The 21,493-nt window shown below is 35.0% G+C and overlaps 1 protein-coding gene across 1 annotated transcript in view; it reads left to right on the top strand.

Annotated features, from left to right (window-relative positions):
- The first annotated feature begins 15,925 nt into the window (after window positions 1–15,925).
- The window catches only part of LOC148955238 (uncharacterized), a 92,296-nt gene continuing 86,728 nt past the window's right edge, over window positions 15,926–21,493 (top strand). The window contains exon 1 of the mRNA XM_089101111.1: window positions 15,926–16,027. The gene's annotated coding sequence lies outside the window, so the exon portion shown is untranslated. The remainder of the gene's footprint in view (window positions 16,028–21,493) is intronic.

The following is a 21,493-nucleotide window of genomic DNA, read 5'->3' as shown; positions in this document are numbered from 1 at the left end:
AAAATTTTAGGAGCGGGGATTTTACGTGGGAGGAAATTTCCTTAGAGGAATTTTTCGAGGGGGAGTTTCCATAGAGGGGGAGACTGATTTCCCAGCATTATTTGAAAAATGATAAAAAATGAAAAAAAACAAACATTTTTTTCAACTGAAGGTGAGGAGCAACATTAAAAATAAAACGAACAGAAATTATTCCGTATATAAGTGGGACTGCCTTCCCCTCAAAACCTAGCCTTTTACGCTAAAGTTTGACTTTCTGTCCCAATTCTTAAGTAACGACTCCTGAAATACAAGGGCCGTTTAATTAGAATAAGAAGCTTTTTTTAAAGTACTAAAAAACTTTAGCGTGAAGAGCGAGGTATTGAGAAGGGGGCTGCCCTCCTCATATACAGGATAATTTCTGCTTGTTTTAAGTATTAATGTTGCTCCTTACTCTCAATTGATTTTTTTTTATTTAAATGTCAGTTTGATGCTGAAAAAGTACTAAATATGGTGACCACGATTAGGCTATTTGCATAAAAAAACGAGGTATTACTGATGGGTTATCTATAGTAAGATATAGATGGGGTTAATCTAATACTTTTATGATGCCAGCTAATTTGTACTAGCAATACATTGAAGCTTAACGTACAAGTTGAGTATCAGTAGTTACCTATTAGGCACTTTCAAAAATACATGAAAAAATACATTGAATTGCGCATAAGGTTTCAAAAATACATGAAAAAATACATTGGAATTGGGCATGGAAAACCCATGCGTTGAACACTGTATTTACGCGTGAATATTTTAAAAGTTGGCCTACTAAAGTCGAGGTTTTTTTTTTTTTTTAACTTGACAAAGTATAATGTAGTCAAGCATGTTTTGCTCGTAATAATATAATTTAAAGCAAACAGGTTTTTTTTTCTAAACCAGTATTGTCTATAGCTTAATATATTCAAAATATTTTTTTGATATCTCTAATAGTGTATGTGTCTTCCATGTCAGAAAACCAGTGGTAAATCCCGTATCAGAAAACCGGTGCGTCTTGTTTAGCTGCCAATATATATCAATTATTTTTTTGTATATATTCAGGTTTCAGATTATAATTTTCTACAGTTTGAATAGTTCATTTGTTCTAACAATACCTATAGTTTACAATCATTTACATTGATAGAGATATGGAATCTTCTAAGCGTCTTCTGGTGAGTAAAATTTTCTTATATCGTACATGAAAAATTAAAATAGAATTTGCATATTAGTTTCGGCAGATTTAATCCGGATATGAAGGGTCACCCCCTCCTCGATATCATGCTCTTTACGCTAAAGCTGTTAGCACTTTCAAAAAGCTTCCTATTCTAATTAAAAAGTCCCTGTTTTTTTTTCTTCAAATTTCGGTAAATATTCAAAAACAGGGCCAATCTATTACTACGAACGGTACTTGCCTTACCAGACGGGTTTTCTAATGTGACACTAATTTTTTTGGGGGTCAATCGATGAGAGAGAGCGGCGGTTAGCCCATATGGTAACTTGATTAGTTGGTTTTTTAAAAAACTTGGCAACGTATGATGTACTCAAGCAAAAACCCTATAAGATTTTTGTTGTCACTATTCTAGTTTTTTCTAAACCAGTATTTGCTTGCCTGTATAGGACCATGCTATTTGCTTAACATCCGTTTTTTTATTTGTCCTTGAAAAACCGTGTACAGGTTGTTTTCTGTTTTTGTTGTCAATTGTACGATGGCACCTTTTCAGAGCATGTACTTATGGATACCTTTCCAAGCAAGATGGTTAAACATGCTTTTTACAATGGGAAATGTTTAGATTAACTTTTGCAAAAAAAAAAAAGGGGTAATGGGATTTGCGAATTGGAGGAGATGGGGTGATTATATACTGTATAATACACAAGTGATGTTTTGGAGAGTATTGTCAATTTAACGAGAAATGACTGAAAAGTGTTTTGAGGGAGATGGGTTGCATGGAGGGTTGAGTTGCACGAGGGTTCAGTTAAAGGGGGTACAATTACACGGGGGTTTAGTTAAATGGGGTCGAGTTGCACGAGGGTTCAGTAGCACGAGGGTTCAGTTGCACGAGGGTTCAGTTACACGCGGGGTCAGTTACAATGGAACCCACACAAAAACAATGGGGCACACACAAAAGCCAAATGAATGACATTGCGACTTGACCTAGCTTTACCTCTCCGATGTGGTCTGTATAATACACATCTGGGGAGGGGAGAATGGAGGTAAGTATTTAGTTTAAAAAATGCTAGGAGGACTTGAGTTTTGTGGGTAGGGTGAAAAATGGTACTTATTCAATATCCTGGTAAACATTATACCTCAATCTTTTATTCTAGCTTAACTTCTAGGAATAGGACTTCATTCCATCGGCTAAATCAGTTATTCATCTATAACGGTGAACAAAAAGACTATTAATTCTCCGTATTCTTCTTCTTCTTCTGATCATGCACCCAGTCCTCCTTCTCTCTTCTTCTTCTGATCACGCGCCCAGTCCTCCTTCTGACTCGGGATCAGTTGACGTCTCAGTATTCGGTAAAAATTGTATATTCTACTCGTTCTCCACAGCTCATAATATCCATCATGAGTAATATAGTGTGTGTCATCGATCTTAGGTTCCCGATCTAGACATGAAAATTAAAAGGCTTAAAATATATGGAATTTGTATAAGCTGTAATGGGCAAAAATTATTACTTCACGATCGATCTTATATACATAAAGATAATGTATTAAAAAGACCGTCAAAAAAATTTTTTTTCAGTGTAAGCCCGTGCAACTTCTATGGTAGGCGCCATTTATCAGATAGCTAAGGACGGTTCAGTCTACATGAGGGTTCAGTTAAAGAGGGTTCAGTTGCATGGGGGATTCAGAAGCTTGGGATTCAGTTAAAGAATACCTCCTCGGCAGATATATTTTTGAAATGTATTTTATAGCTATTACCAAAACATCTAGCATAAAGAGCAAGGTATTTTAGAGAGGGCAGCTCACTTCATATACGGGATGATTTGCATTCGTCTAAGTTTTTAATGATGTTCCTTATTTCCACTTGAAAATGCTTATTTTTTAATTTAATTGGGATGAGAAGTTAAAGTCTAGCATAAAGAGCAAGGTATTTAGGAGGATGCCGTTCACTTCATATACCGGATAATTTTTATTTGTCTTAGTTTTAATGATGCTCCTCATTCGTTGTGGATAATGCTTATTTTTTAGAAGTCACCTCTTGCATACACAATGGAGAAATTTCATTCAAAAAATTATGAAAAAATTGTAAGTAAGTAACAATGTCTGGGGACCGGAACTTCTCAAATAATAAATCCCAGGAACCTAACACCCACGAAAATCTAAAAAACTAGGTCTGAAAACCCAAACAGCTAATTAACCTTTCTAATTCATGATTTCATCTAGACATGAAAATTAAAAGGCTTAAAATATATGGAATTTGTATAAGCTGTAATGGGCAAAAATTATTACTTCACGATCGATCTTATATACATAAAGATAATGTATTAAAAAGACCGTCAAAAATTTTTTTTTCACTGTAATCCCGTGCAACTTCTATGGTAAGCACCATATATCACATAGCTAAGGAGGGTTCAGTTACATGAGGGTTCAGTTAAAGAAGGTTCAGTTGCAAGGTGGATTCAGTAGCTCGGGATTCAGTTAAAGAAGACCTCATCGGCCGATATATTTTTTTAGTGTATTTTATAGCTATTATCAAATTGTCTAGCATAATAAGCGAGGTATTTCGGAGGGGGCATCTCGCTTCATATACGGTATAATTTGCATTCGTCTTAGTTTTTAATGATGTTCCTTATTTCCAGTTGAAAATGCTTATTTTTTAATTTAATTGGGATGAGAAGTTAAAGTCTAGCATAAAGAGCAAGGTATTTAGGAGGGTACAGTTCACTTCATATACCGGATAATTTCTATTTGTCTTAGTTTTAATGATGCTCCTTATTCCTTGTTGAAAATGTTTATTTTTTAGAAGTCACCTCTTGCATACACAATGGAGAAATTTCATTCAAAAAATTATGAAAAAATTGTAAGTAAGTAACAATGTCTGGGGATCGGAACACTGCGCATAAATTCTTGATTTCTTTAAAAATGACTGAATTTCAAAATCAAAATGAATTTTGCATTTAATACTTTTCCTTTAAACTTAAAATATGCTAAAAGAAGGTTCTCGTGAAACTATTGCAGTCTCTATAGAAATGACTGAATTTAAAACTCAAAATTAAAGTGTATTTGCTACTTTTCGTTTAAACTATTGCAGTTTATATATAAATTTTAAAGCTAAAAGTTAAAAGGCTGTTTACCAAGTTTAGCGAAATAAAAGCGTCTATTTGTGTTCCACTTTTTGATCCAAATTGTAAGAAGGAACTGAACACAAATCACTCCATTTTTAAGGTATTTTATACGTTATATCTTGGAAATTAAAAGAAATTAGGCCCCTTCTTATCAGATTCAAACGCTTAATATCCCCAAGAATATGCGGCAACGGTTAATTATTACGAAAATCATAAGGGAGAGGAATCTATATCTTGGGAATTAGAAGAAATTAGACCCCTTCTTATCATATTCAAACACTTAATACCCCAAGCATATGCGACTCAAATTTCACTTTAGAATGCTAACGTGTATCTGATGAAAAAATTTAAGTCCAGTATCAGAATTCCTATCAAGTCGAATAGTAAAGCAAAAACGAAAACAACTGCAAAAAAAACCCCTAATTTTAAACAGTTTTTGGGAAACAAGGTGAAAGTAAAGTGCAACTCGTATAAATGAAACCCAAAACGTACAAAAACTACAATAATTAACCGAGTCAAACTCAAAACGAGCAGAAATTAACATAAGTTGGGCGCAAAACCCCTATGCCTTTCCAAGACACGAACAAAATTTGCACTTTACTGAAAAAATACAAATGGTTTTACTTTTACACCTTTAATAAATCAAATGTTATTAACATTTTGATTACTAAATATCAGTATATGTATATTAAACTGACAATGCACATTCACTTGTATTTTTCAGTAAAGTGAAAATTTTGTTCTGGCCTTGGGAAGGCATATGGGTTTCGCGCCCAACTTATGTTAATTTCTGCTCGTTTTGAGTTTGACTCAGTTATTTATTGTAATTTCTGTTCATTTTGGGTTTCATTTATTTATCGATGCTGATTTTTGGCAGTTTCATGATTGGTAGATTATTTGATGTTATTTTTGCTAATTTCTTGTTTAATGGAGTTTTTTACTTTTCTTTGAAAAACTTATTTTGTGGAAAAAGTGTTTTTTTTAAATTTTTTCTAATTATCAGAAAATGTTATTGTGGGGGTTATGATCTCCTATCTGCACAACTGTGGAATTTATATTTTTGCTAGAAGACAGATCACGGATGCGTTCCTATTTGATGTTTTTTTGTTCTAGTGTCCTTTTTAAGAGAACGTAAAGACTGGAGGGCAACACACAACATACAAGTAACAAACCCTTTCCTGAAGTCACCTCTTGGATACACAATGCAGAAACTTCATTTAAGAAATTATCAAAAATTGTAAGTAAGTAGCAAATTCTTTCTTGAATTCGCCTCTTGGATAAACAAAAAAAAGTCATTTCATTCAAGAAATTATGACAAAATTCTTAATAAGTAACAAATCCTTTCTTGAAGTTACCTCATGGATACACAACGCAGAAATTTCATTTAAGAAATTATCAAAAATTGTAAGTAAGCAGCAAATTCTTTCTTGAATTCGCCTCCTGGATCAATAAAAAAGACATTTCATTCAAGAAATTATGACAAAATTCTAAGTAAGTAAGAAACTGTTTCTTGAATCCTCCTCCTGAATGCACAATACAGATATTTCATTTAAGAAATTACGAAAAAATTGTAAGCAAGTAACAAACTCATTCTTGAATACACCTCGTGGATACACAATGCAGAAATTTCATTGAAGAAATTATGAGAAAATTGTAAGTAAGTAGCAAATTCTTTCTTGAATTCACCTGCTGGATAAACAAAAAGACATTTCGTTCAAGAAATTATGGCAAAATTCTAAGTAAGTAACAAACTCTTTATTGTTTTCACGACTTAGATACACGATATAGAAATTTAATTCAAGAAATTATAAAAAAAGGAAAGTAAGTAACAAACTCTTTATTGATTTCACCTCTTGGATAAAAAAAACAAAAAAAAAAAAAAAAAAAAAAAAAAGACATTTCGTTCAAGAAATTATGAAAAAATTCCTATGTAAGTAACAAACTCATTCTTGAATTCGCCGTTTACATGTACAATACAGAAATTTCATTCTATGGAACCTCTACACGTGATTAAACACGTTTTGAAACTATATGCTATTTGCTTGCCTTTCCTTGGCACCTTTCCAAACGAGCGGGGATTCCCCACTGGTTCCTATACATTGCAAAAAAGTGATGAGTACGAAAACTCCACGTTTTCAACCAGACTGATACTATGGGACCTCTACACGTGATTAAACACGTTTTGAAACTACATGCTATTTGCTTGCCTTTCCTTGGCACCTTTCCAAACGAGCGGGGATTCCCCACTGGTTCCTACACATTGCAAAAAAGCGAGCAGTACGAAAACTCCACGTTTTCAACCAGACTGACATATATATATATATATATATATATATATATATATATATATATATATATATATATATATATATATATATATATATATATATATATATATATATATATATATATATATATATATATATATATAGGAACTTGCTCTGAAATGTCTTTCGAAAAGTATTTCATCCAAAAGTTGGGTTGATCTAGGCTCACTTAGAGTGGCGCACCACTCTAAGTGAACCTAGATCAACCCAACTTTTTGGATGAAATACTTTTCGAAAGACATTTCAGAGCAAGTTCCTTATATATATATATATATATATATATATATATATATATATATATATATATATATATATATATATATATATATATATATATATATATATATATATATATATATATCAGTCTGGTTGAAAACGTGGAGTTTTCGTACTGGTCGCTTTTTTGCAATATGTAGGAACCAGTGGGGAATCCCCGCTCGTTTGGAAAAGTGCCAAGGAAAGGCAAGCAAATAGCATGTAGTTTCAAAACGTTTTTAATCACGTGTAGAGGTCCCATAGTATCAGTCTGGTTGAAAACGTGGAGTTTTCGTACTGGTCACTTTTTTGCAATGTGTAGGAACCAGTGGGGAATCCCCGCTCGTTTGGAATGGCGCCAAGGAAAGGCAAGCAAAAAGCATGTAGTTTCAAAACGCGTTTAATCACATGTAGAGGTCCCATAGAATGAAATTTCTGTATTGTACATGTAAACAGCGAATTCAAGAATGAGTTTTTTATTTACTTAGAATTTTTTCATAATTTTTTTAACGAAATGTTTTTTTTTTTTTTTTTTTTTTTTTTTTTTTTTTTGTATCCAAGAGGTGAAATCAATAAAGAGTTTGTTACTTACTTTCCTTTTTATTTATAATTTCTTGAATTAAATTTCTACATCATGTATCTAAGTCGTGAAAACAATAAAGAGTTTGTTACTTACTTGGAATTTTCTCATAATTTCTTGAACGAAATGTCTTTTTGTTTATTCAGCAGGTGAATTCAAGAAAGAATTTGCTACTTACTTACAATTTTCTCATAATTTCTTTAATGAAATTTCTGCATTGTGTATCCACGAGGTGTATTCAAGAAACAGTTTGTTACTTACTTAGAATTTTGTCATAATTTCTTGAATGAAATATCTGTATTGTGCATTCAGGAGGAGGATTCAAGAAACAGTTTGTTACTTACTTAGAATTTTGTCATAATTTCTTGAATGAAATGTCTTTTTCATTTATCCAGGAGGCGAATTCAAGAAAGAATTTGCTACTTACTTACAATTTTTGATAATTTCTTTAATGAAATTTCTGCATTGTGTATCCATGAGGTAACTTCAAGAAAGGATTTGTTACTTATTTAAATTTTGTCATAATTTCTTGAATGAAATGACTTTTTTTTGTTTATCCAAGAGGCGAATTCAAGAAAGAATTTGCTACTTACTTACAATTTTTGATAATTTCTTAAATGAAGTTTCTGCATTGTGTATCCAAGAGGTGACTTCAGGAAAGGGTTTGTTACTTGTATGTTGTGTGTTGCCCTCCAGTCTTTACGGTCTCTTAAAAAGGACACTAGAACAAAAAAACTTCAAATAGAAACGCATCCGTGATCTGTCTTCTAGCAAAAACATAAATTCCACATTTGTGCAGATAGGAGATCATAACCCCCACAATAACATTTTCTGATAATTAGAAAAAATTAAAACAAAAACAATTTTTCAAAAAACTAATTTTTTTAAAGAAAACTAAAAAACTCCATTAAAGAAAAAATTAGCAAAAATAACATCAAATAATCTACCAATCGTGAAACAGCCACAAATCAGCATCGATAAATAAATGAAACCCAAAATGAACAGAAATTACAATAATTAACCGAGTCAAACTCAAAAGGAGCAGAAATTAACATAAGTTGGGCGCGAAACCCCTATGCCTTCCCAAGACCAGAACAAAATTTGCACTTTACTGAAAAATACAAGTGAATGTGCATTGTCAGTTTAATATACATATACTGATATTTAGTAATCAAAATGTTAATATCATTTGATTTATTAAAGGTGTAAAAGTAAAGCCATTTGTATTTTTTCAGTAAAGTGCAAATTTTGTTCGTGTCTTGGGAAGGCATAGGGGTTTTGCGCCCAACTTATGTTAATTTCTGCTCGTTTTGAGTTTGACTCGGTTAATTATTGTAGTTTTTTTACGTTTTGGGTTTCATTTATACGAGTTGCACTTTACTTTCACCTTGTTTCCCAAAAACTGTTTAAAATTAGGGGTTTTTTTTGTAGTTGTTTTCGTTTTTGCTTTATTATTCGACTTGATAGGAATTCTGAAACTGGACTTAAATTATTTCATCAGATACACGTTAGCATTCTAAAGTGAAATTTGAGTCGCATATGCTTGGGGTATTAAGCGTTTGAATCTGATAAGAAGGGGCTTAATTTCTTTTAATTTCCAAGATACAGATTCCTCTCTCTTATGATTTTCTTAATAGTTAACCGTTACCACATATGCTTGTGGATATTAAGCGTTTGTATCTGATAAGAAGGGGCTTAATATCTTTTAATTTCCAAGATATAACGTATAAAATGCCTTAAAAATGGAGTGATGTGTGTTCAGTTCCTTCTTACAATTCGAATCATGAAGTGGAACGCTAATAGACGCTTTTATTTCGCTAAACTTGGTGAGCAGCTTTTTAACTTTTAGCTTTCAAATTTTTATAGAAACTGCAATAGTTTAAACGAAAAGCAGTAGATGCAATTTAATTTTGATTTTGTAATTCATTCATTTTTATAGAAACTGCAATAGTTTCACGAGAACCTTCTTTTAGCATATTTTAAGTTTAAACGAAAAGTATTAAATGCAAAATTCATTTTGATTTTGAAATTCAGTCATTTTTAAAGAAATCAAGAATTTATGCGCAGTGTTCCGATCCCCAGACATTGTTACTTACTTACAATTTTTTCATAATTTTTTGAATGAAATTTCTCCATTGTGTATGCAAGAGGTGACTTCTAAAAAATAAGCATTTTCAACAAGGAATAAGGAGCATCATTAAAACTAAGACAAATAGAAATTATCCGGTATATGAAGTGAACTGTACCCTCCTAAATACCTTGCTCTTTATGCTAGACTTTAACTTCTCATCCCAATTAAATTAAAAAATAAGCATTTTCAACTGGAAATAAGGAGCATCATTAAAAACTAGGACGTATGCAAATTATCCCGTATATGAAGAGAGCTGCCCCTCCGAAATACCTTGCTCTTTATGCTAGACGTTTTGGTAATAGCTATAAAATACATTAAAAAATATATCTGTCGATGAGGTATTCTTTAACTGAATTCCAAGCTTCTGACTCCCCCATGCAACTGAACCCTCTTTAACTGAACCCTCATGTAACTGAACCCTCCTTAGCTATCTGATAAATGGTGCTTACCATAGAAGTTGCACGGGCTTACACTGAAAAAAAAAAATTTTGACGGTCTTTTTAATACATTATCTTTATGTATATAAGTTCGATCGTGAAGTAATAATTTTTGCCAATTACAGCCTATACAAATTCCATATATTTTAAGCCTTTTAATTTTCATGTCTAGATGAAATCATGAATTAGAAAGGTTAATTAGCTGTTTGGGTTTTCAGACCTAGTTTTTTAGATTTTCGTGGGTGTTAGGTTCCTGGGATTTATTATTTGAGAAGTTCCGGTCCCCAGACATTGTTACTTACTTACAATTTTTTCATAATTTTTTGAATGAAATTTCTCCATTGTGTATGCAAGAGGTGACTTCTAAAAAACAAGCATTTTCAACAAGGAATAAGGAGCATCATTAAAACTAAGACAAATAGAAATTATCCAGTATATGAAGTGAACTGTACCCTCCTAAATACCTTGCTCTTTATGCTAGACTTTAACTTTTCATTCCAATTAAATTAAAAAATAATCATTTTCAACTGGAAATAAGGAACATCATTAAAAACTAAGACGAATGCAAATTATCCCGTATATGAAGCGAGCTGCCCCCTCCGAAATACCTTGCTCTTTATGCTAGATGTTTTGGTAATAGCTATAAAATACATTTAAAAAATATATCTGTCTAGGAGGTATTCTTTAACTGAATCCCAAGCTTCTGAATCCCCCATGCAACTGAACCCTCTTTAACTGAACCCTCATGTAACTGAACCCTCCTTAGCTATCTGCTAAAAGGTGCTCACCATAGATGTTGCACGGGCTTACACTGAAAAAAAATTTTTTTTGAGGGTCTTTTTAATACATTATCTTTATGTATATAAGTTCGACCGTGAAGTAATAATTTTTGCCCATTACAGCTTATACAAATTCCATATATTTTAAGCCTTTTAAATTTCATGTCTAGATCGGGAACCTAAGATCGATGACTCCCACTTTATCACTCATGATGGATATTATGAGGTGTGGAGAACGAGTGGAATATGCAATTTTTACCGGATACTGAGACGTCAACTGACCCCGAGTGAGAAGGAGGAGTGGGCGCATGATCAGAAGAAGAAGAGAGAAGGAGGAATGGGTGCATGATCAGAAGAAGAAGAAGAATACGGAGAATTAATAGTCTTTTTGTTCACCGTTATAGATGAATAAATGATTTAGCCGATGGAATGAAGTCCTATTCCTAGAAGTTAAGTTAGAATAAAAGAATGAGGTATAATGTTTACCAGGATATTGAATAAGTACCATTTTTCACCCTACCCAAAAACTCAAGTCCTCCTAGCATTTTTTAAACTAAATACTTACCTCCATTCTCCCCTCCCCAGATGTGTATTATACAGACCACATCGGAGAGGTAAAGCTAGGTCAAGTCGCAATGTCATTCATTTGGCTTTTGTGTGTGCCCCACTGTTTTTGTTTGGGTTCCATTGTAACTGAACCCCTGTGAAACTGAACCCTCGTGCAACTGAACCCTTGTGCTACTGAACCCTCGTGCAACTCGACCCCATTTAACTAAACCCCCGTGTAACTGTACCCCTTTAACTGAACCATCGTGCAACTCAACCCTCCATGCAACCCATTTCCCTCAAAACACTTTTCAGTCATTTCTCGTTAAATTGACAATACCCTCCAAAACATCACTTGTGTATTATACAGTACATAATCACCCCATCTCCTCCAATTCGCAAATCCCATTACCCCTTTTTTTGCAAATGTTAATCAAAACATTTCCGATTGTAAAAAGCATGTTTAACCATCTTGCTTGGAAAGGTATCCATAAGTACATGCTCTGAAAAGGTGCCATTGTATAATTGACAACAAAAACAGAAAAAAAAACCTGTATACGGTTTTTCAAGGACAAATAAGAAAAAACGGATGTTAAGCAAATAGCATGGTCCTATACAGGCAAGCAAATATTGGTTTAGAAAAACTAGAATAGTGACAACAAAAATCTTATAGGGTTTTTGCTTGAGTACATCATACGTTGCCAAGTTTTTTAAAAAACCAACTAATCAAGTTACCATATGGACTAACCGCCGCTCTCTCTCATCGATTGACCCCCCAAAAAAATGAGTGTCACATTAGAAAACCCGTCTGGTAAGGCAAGTACCGTTCGTAGTAATAGATTGGCCCTGTTTTTGAATATTTACCGAAATTTGAAGAAAAAAAAAACAGGGACTTTTTAATTAGAATAGGAAGCTTTTTGAAAGTGCTAACAGCTTTAGCGTAAAGAGCATGATATCGAGGAGGGGGTGACCCTTCATATCCGGATTAAATCTGCCGAAACTAATATGCAAATTCTATTTTAATTTTTCATGTACGATATAAGAAAATTTTACTCACCAGAAGTCGCTTAGAAGATTCCATATCTCTATCAATGTAAATGATTGTAAACTATAGGTATTGTTAGAACAAATGAACTATTCAAACTGTAGAAAATTATAATCTGAAACCTGAATATATACAAGAAAATAATTGATATATATTGGCAGCTAAACAAGACGCACCGGTTTTCTGATACGGGATTTACCACTGGTTTTCTGACATGGAAGACACATACACTATTAGAGATATCAAAAAAATATTTTGAATATATTAAGCTATAGACAAAACTGGTTTAGAAAAAAAAACCTGTTTGCTTTAAATTATATTATTACGAGCAAAACATGCTTGACTACATTATACTTTGTCAAGTTCAAAAAAAAAACCTCGACTTTAGTGGGCCAACCTTTAAAATGTTCACGCGTAAATACAGTGTCCCACGCATGGGTTTTCCTTGCCCAATTCCAATGTATTTTTTAATTTTTTTTTGAAACCTTATGCGCAATTCAATGTATTTTTTCATGTATTTTTGAAAGTGCCTAATAGGTAACTACTAGTATCACGAGCTTTTAGAATTCATTTATTCATTTATAGCATCATCTTTTATGGTTATGTTTGATGTGCCTATCGATTTTTGTTTCTGCTCGTCTTTGTTTAATTTAGCTCTTTACTTTTCTTTGAAAACTTGGTCCTCGTGTACTGACCGCTGGGATTTGGACTGCTCAAATAACCCCACACCTTTTCTCGCCATTTTTTTTTTTTTTTTTTTGGCAAAAAAGTAGGAATATTGGATATCATTTGAATGAAAATTTGGGAAAAATTTCTATCTTTATTATTGGAGGAATAAAGTGGTTCTCTTACACTTCGAATGCCCTCATCGCTTTCATTGGCAACTTTTTTGGAAAAAGGTAGGCATGCAAATTGAATCATTAACCCTTCCAAACACTACCTTTTTAAAAAGTAAGCGTGTGGCATCTTGATTGAACTGGAAGCATACATGGAGTGCATTGTGCATAGCTGGAGGTTCAAAGTATGCCTGCGACCTCTTCAACGGCAAGTTTCCCCCTTCTTTACCCGTGTTTGTTCTTATGAAAGGATCTTCTTATGAATATTCTGTATACTTGGAGATATAATCAGGCCCATGGCTCCTAAAAAAAGTAACTTTTTATCAGAATGGTACGCACATGGAACTATGTTTAATACTTGAGCAGCTAATTTGCACCTTTTTTGCAATTAAACGTTTACTTTTTCATTTAATTATCATTCTGAATTTTATAACATCAGACTTGGTTTAGGTTTTATTATTCCCGGGTAACAATTGCCTGTTATACTCTAGGGCCGCCTTCGGTGACTATAGGCTTCCAAATTTTGCTGTTTGGTGTACCAATAATTGATTTCTGATATGCATTTCTCTCTGAGATGCAGTTACTTTCATCTCTATCACGGAGAGTGACTTGTAAGCTAAAAAGTGGAATCGGCTCGGAAATACCTGGTTTGAACTGGAAAAGCTAAAAATGGCCAAAAATTACTCGCTAATCCTAAAAAGCAATTTCTTCTGTAAGTCACTGTTGATCAAGGCTGTATACAGGGGGGAGGAGTTAGAGGGTTTGACCACACCCCCCCTCCCAAATGTTTTTCTGACTCGTAAAAACTTAACAAAATGAATATAAACGAATTTAATGCGTTTTAAAAGTTGTTTTGTAAAACCCCCCGAAAACAAACCCTTTTTTAACCCCCCCCCCAAAAAAAAATCCCGGATACGGCCTTGGTACTTTAATTTCATTTAAGCAAAACGTAAAATGAAATAAAAATTTAAGCGTAAATGAGTTCCCGTTAGTTTACATGGTTGGCCAATGATGTATAGTTAAAAATCAAAGCAAAAGCTTTGAAGCGCTCAGCGGGTCTCCGTTGGGTATTAAATTAAAAAGTAAGTTTTTTCAGTCGAAATTAGGAGCTACATTAAATATTAAAACGAACATAAATTATTCCGTATATGAGCGGGACTGCCCTCTCTTCATTACCTCGCTTCTTCGAGTTAAATTTCTTAATACTTAAATATATTCTTCTCATTCCAATTAAATGGCCCAGCCCTTTGGGTTTCATGAGTTGTTCCTAAGGAATTGGGACACAAATTCAAACTTTAGTGTAAAGAACGAGTTGTTGAGGAGGTTGCAACCTCCTTATATCTGGAATAATTTCTGTTCGTTTTAAGTTTTAGCGTCGCTCCTTAGTTTCAGTTGATTTTTTTAAAATTAATTTCTGATCGTTTTTCCACGTTGTGCTAGGAAATCCGTCACCCTCTCTATGGAACTCCCATCCCCACGACCAAAATTCTTCCATGAAAGTTCCTTCTACAGAAAGTCCCCCCTACCACTGACAAATTTACCAGACAATTCTAGACATTTCCCAGACAATACAGGCGACATATCCGCGTCGTTTTAGTTTTTATCTTTTCTTTCTACTGACCGTAGTCCCGTTTGCTTGTTGATCGTTGAGATTGCTCTTTTTGCTGTTCTTAACCAGACAATTCCGACCCTGCTGAAAATTTCCCCTGCACATTTACCCCTGAACCTATTCACTTGTAAAACAGAGTCACAAAAAGAGAGTAAGACAAACAAAAAGAATTTCGTATAGGAATTCTGGCTATTTCCCTCCGTGTAGAATATCCTCTGGGAAAATTATCCCTGGGAAAGTCCTTTGCCACAGAAAATTCCCCCGTGGAAAATCACCCCCACCCCCTATACACAGAAAGTGTTCCCTGCGGAAAATTCTCCGCACAGAAGATACCCCACCCCCTCCCCCCCACCCCCAAAAAAATGTTTATTTAGTCCCCAGTAACAAATATTTTATGTAAAAAGGGCAAGTTTCACAGCTTAAAACCGTTTCCTCACGGGCTGTAGGCGGTCATGCCATTCTCAAAGGCATAGTTATTGGGCCTTTCAGCTATTTTCAACAAAGTGGTTATCCCAAGATTTTGATCGGATGCTTTTTAGGGAAAAAAGGGCGTAGGAAAATGTACAGGGTATTTTCAATAATTTGCCAAAGGAAACTTTTTAATGCGTCAAATCAATTTGTTTCTCAGTAAAGCATAAACCATACTCTTGCCTTGGAAAGGGGAGGGGGCTCCAGGGGTGCAAGACACTACCCTTATGTCTGTGGTCATTTCTATTCGTTTTGAATGTCGTTTTTTTTTTCATAGTAGTGTTCACTCTTTTCGCATTTAACATAATATATACGCTAATTTCTAGCCGTTTTGAACTTTGAATCTGCTCTTTACTTTTTACTGATGTTTTTTTAGTATGTAAATGAAATAAAATAAACAAGTGAGTTGTACATTGAATTGAACCAACTTTTTTACTGAATAAGAAACAAAACAAAAGCAATTCATTATTAAATACTTCTGGTTTGGAAAAAAACTCGACCTAGCACATCTTTAGCTCCCCTCTCTGCTTAACGAGACCCTCGCCATCCCCTTCCACTTTGCGCTAAGAATCCGTAATGAGGCAGATCTCTAGAGGACTTGCTGTAGCAGCAGTCAGTAGGCTCTTTGCTTCTGATGTGTAACGATAGATGTGTCGCTGAAAAATATAAAGGAGTACGATTTATAAATAGGAAATGTTTATGGTTTAATAGATTTGAGGTAATAAAATATTGTTTAGTTTTGATACCTTCAAATATTTGTAAAATTCTAAATATGCGACTTTTTGTCCTTTTGGAAAATAGTTGTCCTAATGAAATTAACTCAGAGCTCAAGCCTATATTATACTATGGGCACAGTGACGGATCCAGAGGGGGACGTCCCCCTCTAACTTAGTCTAAAGTAGTGTAATTTACTTAATTAACGCAAGTTTGCGTTAATAAAACTTGCTCCTAACGCAAGTTTATAGGATCGACCTATTTTGCCCCCCCCCCCTAAAAAATTCTGGATCCGCCCCTGTATGAGAAGGTATTATCAAGCTCCTATCTCTGCTCCTCCTTACTTGTAAGTAAAAAAAAATTGCAAAGCATCATATAGCCTCAGTAAAATTCTAGTTTAGGGGTTTCTTTCTATCTTGAAAAGCAGTTTTGTTAAGTGAATGAAATTTTCAGGAATGAACCCAGAGCCGACAATATACCCCGAGAAGGTATTGCCAAGCTACTATCTCCACTCTGTTCTTATTTTAGGGCTTAAAAGACTACATATATGACAGGTCTATATCTACACTTTCATAACACCAAGATTTTTAAGGGCTTTAAAAGTTAATGCCTTCTAAAGTGAGAAAGAGTGGAGATAGGTACTCCAAAAATCTATTTCCAGGAGATCATTAAGGCTCTGGATACGTTCCTGAGAGTCTCATTCCCCTAACTCAATCACTTTCAAAGATTTCGAAAAAATCCCTAAACTTGAATTGTACCTACCGTATGTAAATTTTAACTTTGGAAAAAGAAATGTTTTCCTTTAATTTTGGTGTGAGCCTCTTTTTCTTTGACTCTAGGTTTTGTAAACACAGTTATAATGATCTGAGTGGGATTTGAAGCCATATTAAAATTCTTCAAAATCTCATAAATCTTGATTTAGCAATGTTATGAGGCTAAAGATACTTTTCTTTTTCCAAACCCGTCTGATGAAAGTTTTGAGATAGATATATTGTTAAAAATAGTTCAAAGGTCGGATAAGAAAAAGTTTGGTGTCAATACAACCCCCCCCAGGGCCCGGGGCCATGTGTGTGCTGTGGGTCTATAGCTCATCTTAAAGTTTTGCTTTACAACAAAAAGTTTGTACAATTTTAATAATGCTCTTTGGATGAGTAATGGGTGGGAGGCGATGCTTCAAAGACCTTCGTGGTTCATAGGCTAGTCTAGGCTCTGAAACATTCCTGAAAATAATTTCCTGGATAATATGCATTTTTAAAGAAGTATCCATCTTATTTAGAGCAATTAGGCCATTCAATGTTAGTACGATTGCATTTCGAGGAGAAGAGACACACAGGGCCGGATTTAAAGCTTCGACGCTTTTAGACACAAGTAATTTTGCTGCTCCGTTTTTCCGAGATTTTCAGGAAAGTCTCCGAAAATTCGGAGATCGTGGAAGCAGTGAACAGAACGCAACTGATGGACCAAAAGTAATGAAAGTAGGAGGTGATAGCCTACCGAATTCTCAGTTGCCATTCTTGGGAAAAATCTGACAGTTTATGAGTGGCCACGGAATCCCTTTGTTGTTTTAAAATAACTTTCCTGTGAATAGGCTGCATGGCAGCGGAATGCATCTGACACTTTGACGATAAATAACATTAGTCCAGTTTTTGCTAAGGAAAAAATCAGTGATAATTTACTGCGCCCCCCTGGCATGGAGGGCCCCTAGGCTCGGGCCCAGTGGGCCTATTGGTAAGGCCAGGCCTAGGAACACATACAAAAAAAAGAAGCTAAAAAAGGAAAGGTGAATAATGTGAAACTTGAAATAAACTGTGCAGTGATCCGGAGATCCAATCCAACAAAAGCCGTCCACAGCTATTATAAATTTTGGAAATCTAAATTCTCAGCAGCAACACTAGAGTTAGTGCATCCAGCAAGGCCGTATCCGCGGGGGGGGGTAGGGTTCTTGAATCCCCTTACCCTCCGAAATATTTGTCCGTTTTGTAAAAACGTAACAAAAGTGAATAGGCTATAAAACAAAATTTTTGGTGCGTTTTTTAAAGAATATTTATAACCCCCCTTCGCCCCCGAACAAAAATCCTGGATACGACTCTGACGCCCAGACTTGGACAAGCAAACCTAGAAAAAGATTTACTTAGCCCGTTTTGAGTTTCTAATGTCTTCCTGTCAACTAGACACATTGTAAGTCACTCTCCTTGTTTGGACCAACTGACAGAATCATTGTTCATCAGGTTTAAGAGCAGAGGAAAATAAGTAAAGATAACTCTCCCGTCCTGGGATGTATTCTAAGCTGCAGATCGTAACAACTTTACTTTAAATACAGAAGTTATTTGAAATTGACAACCACTGGGAACGGTTGTGAAGCAATTATGGGTTTATTAGGTTTATTGGGTGTAATTTTCTCGATTTTCAATTTATTGTTTTCATCACTCTTTCGATATAATTGAGCTTAATATTACTTTCAATGTGTTCAAACTGATAGTAATAGCAATGATTATAATGATGTTCAGTTACTTCACTAAAAATGCTCTTTAACTGTCTTCAGTAAAAGTTACCAAAAAAAAAACTGCCATTTCAGCTGGAACAAAAAGTTAGTTTTTCGTAACTTTTAGTTACTTTTTGTTGAACCTGGAATGCAGCCCTGGGTTATTCTGTCCTGGATCCCTCGAGCAATGAATTGCCGATCGATTTCACGATCCCGACATAAAATGAGCCTCAGGAAATACAACTGCAATCTAAAATATAAGTGGTCTATAAATATAACAATTTCGTGTATCAATTCTTATTTGTATTTGAGATAAGCTAAAATACAATGACTAACCAGTAGCCTAGATAAACAGATACTTAATTGGCAGCTTAAATGGAAACCCGGTATTCCATATCTAAAACTACAAAAAATGTAAATTCACACTAAAAGAAATGAGATTAAACACGACAAAATACAGAAAGGAAAAAATAAACAGAAAAACTACGGATAAAATAAAAAAGGGAGAAAAAAGGACTACGAACTAAATAATAAGCATGCCACTTAGCCAGTAGCCTATAAGTTTATGAAATTTAGGTTTAATATTCCTTGTGTGCGTGTAACTGAACCACCGTGTAACTGAACCACAAGAAACTGAACCCCTGTAACTGAGCCACCATGCAACTGAATCCCCCTGAAACCTAACCCCCGTGCAACTGAACCCTCGTGTAACTGAACCACCGGGCAACTGAACCCCATTTAACTAAAACCTCGTGTAACTAAACCCCCGTGCAACTAAACCCCATTTAACTGAACCCCCATGTAACTAAACCCCCATGTAACTAAACCCTCGTGTAACTGAACCATCGTGCAACTGAACCACTGCACCGAAGCAAGTAAATAACCTTTTTCAAACCAAACGATAAATAACTACGAGCGTAGAAAATACCACAAAATGAAAACAACAAAATAAGCAAAGTGGTAAAAAAAAATTACAGCATGTAGACGGCGAGAGCCACCGTTGACCCCCCCCCCCTGCAAAAAACATCCCTTAAGGAAAATACCCCACGGAAAATAACACCTCACGGAAAATACCTCCCCCCCCCAGAAAATACCTACCCGTGGAAAATCTCCCCCTCCCACCCAAAAAAAATACCGCTTGTTGTTGGTTAGTCTCCAATCACTTTCGGCTTATAAAAAAAGACTAGAAATGCCTGGGGATTATCAAACAATTTCTACCTCCATCCTCCTGTCGTCTCTCCCTTAGAGCTAATTCTGTATTTATTTGAAGGCTCAATGAGAGCTGTGATATCTCAAAGAGTGCAGAATGCACTCTTTGAGATATTTCCCTCTCTTTCTAGCTACAAAACAATCAGATAACCCCATTGCAAAAGTTTCAGTTCCTTTTTAAGTTTTTTTTTATTTGTCTATTGCTTACAGATAGTATTTGTCATTGGGAAACATACGGAAATTTTTTGTGTGGGGTTTTCTGGAGGATCTTTCAGGAGAAGAAAGTATTTGCACGGAGGGGGGGGGGAGATTTACACATAAATTCCTCTTTTCCACTTCCCTTGGAACTTCTCAATTAAACTAAAAAATAACACCACTCAAAAGAAGATTTTTAAATTTTGAAAACCATAATTTCCGCGAGGGGGATATTTTCCAGGTGATGAGGTTCCCGTGGGTGGCGGAGGAGAAATGTTCCGCGGGGGAGAGGGTTAAACGCTTAGACCCATAGAAAGTGACTGGGTGAAGGGAACCCCAATTAACAGACATAAAAAAAGAGAAATAAATCTGGATTTAAGAGTTTATGACGTCCGATTTTCTTTATTTTTGTGACAACAAAACAGAGCATTTTTATGCATCATCTTGACAGTAATTTATATAAGGACTTAAAAAAGCAAACAAATCCAACAAGGTTGAACATTTAAAGATTCTAACTTGTGTTTTACCCAATGTAAGTACGGTGGTTGAATTGCACGAGGGTTCAGTTGCACGGTGGTTCAGTTGCACGGTGGTTCAGTTGCACGGTGGTTCAGTTGTACGGTGGTTAACTTGCACGGGGGTTCAGTTACATGGTGGTTCAGTTACACGGGGTTTTAGTTAAATGGGGTTGAGTTGCACGGGGGTTGAGTTGTATGAGGGTTCAGTTAAAGGGGGGTTCAGTTGCCTGACGGTTCAGTAGCTGGAGGGTTCAGTCGCACGGGGGTTCAGTTGTACGGGGGTTCAGTTGCACGGTGGTTCAGTTGCACGGTGATTCAGTTGCACGATGGTTTAGTTCTTTGGGTTCAGTTGCTTGTGGTTCAGTTACACGGTGGTTCAGTTACAATGGAACCAAGGCTATTAAGCCTTTCCATTGCTCAGATTCAATAGTTTATGAAAAATTAGACTCGATGAATATAGCTGAAACCTATTGAATAATAACCTCAAAACGTAAAGTTCTAGTATCAAGACTTACCTGTTCTTGATTGTATGCTAAAATGCAGTAACATTTTGATGTCATAGTTCTTCTTCAAAAATTCCCATAAATGGTATTTTTAAAGCTATTGATTTGGCGAAAAAACGAAGAACTCAGTCTGCAGAAAGAGAAAGAAAGACAATAGCTACTACATATTTTTTCCTTCTTCTTACTAAATTTGGCAGAGAGACCAGAAGAGGAAGAGATGTTTTTGGAAACGTAGGCTAGGTATGCACTGTATAGGAAAAGTGTCTAGCACAGGCACGAAGGTGAGGGAGGGGGGTTGATTCATCTATGAAATTTCAAGAGCTATAAAATTTTTTATTGGAATTTGTATTGCCTTTCTGCATAATCATCTGAATTGGCGATAGTTCAACACTCCTTTCAGTTAATGATACTGATATCCACACATAGGAATTTTTCAACCCTTGTGGCACCAATTCGGCAATCTAAGTGGTTTTCCATTTTTTTCTTAGAAATTAGTGGAGAAATTTTTATCGGAGATGGAATAGATTGTGCGAGCTAAGCAGCGATATTGACCTGAGAAATGT

This window comes from Artemia sp. Qi Xiang Cuo, chromosome 2, assembly GCF_049724085.1.
Source record: "Artemia sp. Qi Xiang Cuo chromosome 2, ASM4972408v1, whole genome shotgun sequence".
NCBI lineage: Eukaryota > Metazoa > Arthropoda > Branchiopoda > Anostraca > Artemiidae > Artemia > Artemia sp. Qi Xiang Cuo.
The sequence above is the reverse complement of the archived record's forward strand: the minus strand, read 5'-3'. Positions and strand labels throughout refer to the sequence as shown.